Below are 2,500 nucleotides of genomic sequence, written 5' to 3'. Positions count from 1 at the left end.
GCCTTGCCTTGCATTGGCATGCCATGCCCAAGTTGTGGCCTACACCAAGCCATTCAAGCCATGCGTTGCCTTACCTTGGAATTGCTCATCATCCAATGCATTCCGAGAAAGTGAGTGTAGGCGAGGCTAAGGATGGCTTGCCTTGCCTTGCCTTGCATTGGCATGCCATGCCCAAGTTGTGGCCTACACCAAGCCATTCAAGCCATGCGTTGCCTTACCTTGGAATTGCTCATCATCCAATGCATTCCGAGAAAGTGAGTGTAGGCGAGGCTAAGGATGGCTTGCCTCGCCTTGCCTTGGCATGCCGTGCCCATGATGTGGCCTTGACCAAGCCATTCAAGCCATGCGTTGCCTTCGCCTTGGCATGCCGTGGCCTTGCCTCGCCATGCGATGCATTCCGACAAAGTGACGCGAAGCGGAAGCCTATCATGGCGTAAAAATGTCGACAAAATTTTTCGACATTTGAATAATGGGGTTTGACAAGGTTTGAAAAATTCAATACAAATGGTAGGCTTGAATGTCGACAAAGTGACGCGAAGCGGAAGCCTACCACGGCGTAAAAATGTCGACAGATTTTTTCGGACCTTGTCCTGCCATGGGCTGCGCGCAGCATGCCGGCAGCCTGTGCGCAGCGTGCGCACAGCATGTCGGCAGCGTGCGCACAGCATGCCGGCAGCGTGCGCGCACCATGCCGGCAGCCTGTCGACAGAATTTTTCGAAACTTGTCCTGCCATGCGCGCGCGCAGCTTGCGCGCAGCGTGCTGATTCTGTCGACAGTGAGGCTAGCGAAAGTTGTCCTGCCATGGCGTGCGCGCAGCCTGTGCGCGCAGCTTGCGCATCTGTCGACAGTGAGGCTAGCGAAACTTGTCCTGCCATGGCATGCGCGGCGCCTGCGCGCAGCCTGCGCACAACATGCGCGCAGGCTGTGCGCAGCGTGCGCGGAGCTTGCGTGCAGCTTGCGCATCTGTCGACAGTGAGGCTAGCGAAACTTGTCCTGCCATGGCATGCGCGCAGCGTGCGCGCAGTCTGTGCGCAGCATGCGCGCAGCCTGTGCGCAGCATGCGCGCAGCCTGTGCGCGCAGCTTGCGCATCTGTCGACAGTGAGGCTAGCGAAACTTGTCCTGCCATGGCATGCGCGCAGTCTGCGCGCAGTCTGCGCGCAGCATGCGCGCAGCCTGCGCGCAGCATGTGCGCAGCATGCCGGCAGCATGGTTCCAGGTTTTTTCAAATGTCGACAGAATTTTTCAAATCTTGTCAAACCCCGTTTTTATTGAAATTTCCTCGCACAATAAGCTCCCCATAAGTAGTCTATGATTTTTAGGACCTTCTCCAACTTACAAAACTAAAAAATTCCTCCCGGATTTGTTTTAATGATTTTTTCAATTTTACGACTTCTAAAAATAATAAAAAATACTTCCCGACTTCAAAAATTTATGAAACTTTTTCCCATCATAGATTGCATGTTTCTTAGTATCCCTGCAAAAAATCACGTCCAAATACCTTGTATTGAATTATTTAGAGCCCATTATGACTCCTCGCGCATAGGTGATGTCTCTTCCTGTCAAAGGGCTAAATGCATAAAATGCTATATAGGGGGGTGTGTGTTGCCTGCATATGCATGGCAGCCCATGCCTTCCTAGCTGCAGCCCCCTTCCCCCACGCCACACCCATGTCATGTTGCCTCGATATGTTGCCTCGGTATTATGGGTTTGGTGTCGGGGTCGGGGGGCTGCCACCCATGGCGGTGGTGGCCGGAATCCGGCCGCCGCCACCACGCCGCCGCCATGGGTGAGGGAGGAAAAAAAAGGCGTGGAAAGTTGCGAAATGGGGTTGTCTAGGCTTTTTTTTGGCATGGGAGAGCATGGAGTGCTAGGAACTCCTTCTCAAATGCACGGGCATGTCGACCACAACCTCATTTCTCAACAACAACCACCCGTGTGGGGTGGCGGTGGGTGGATAGTCGCGGATTGGGGCTTGCCAAGCCAATGTTTTCAAAAAATTTCATCAAAATTAAAAACAAATGTTTTGTTGCCTTCGGATTTGTGGGCGAGCGGCGAGTCGGAGTGGAGCCGGTAAAGTTTAACCTCGGTGTGCACGGTTGTTTTTAGAAACTCAATCCAATGCCGGGGACGTTGAAAGTGACGCTCTTATGAGTTGCAAACCCGCAAGATTTAAAGAACCTTTTCAAAACAATTTCAAACCAACAAGATTTAAAAACAGAAATTTTCATCAAAATGAAAAACAAATGTTTTGTTGCCTTCGGACTAGTGGGCGAGCGGCGAGTCGGAGTGGAGCCGGTAAAGTTTAACCTCGGTGTGCACGGTTGTTTTTAGAAACTCAATCCAATGCCGGGGACGTTGAAAGTGACGCTCTTATGAGTTGCAAACCCACTAGATTTAAAGAACCTTTTCAAAACAATTTCAAACCAACAAAATTAAAAACAAATGTTTCGTTGCAAACAAATTGTGGGCGAGCGGCGAGTCGGAGTGGAGCTGGTAAA

Source organism: Prunus avium, unplaced genomic scaffold (assembly GCF_965620075.1).
Source record: "Prunus avium unplaced genomic scaffold, drPruAviu1.hap1.1 HAP1_SCAFFOLD_19, whole genome shotgun sequence".
Taxonomy (NCBI): domain Eukaryota; kingdom Viridiplantae; phylum Streptophyta; class Magnoliopsida; order Rosales; family Rosaceae; genus Prunus; species Prunus avium.
The sequence above is the reverse complement of the archived record's forward strand: the minus strand, read 5'-3'. Positions refer to the sequence as shown.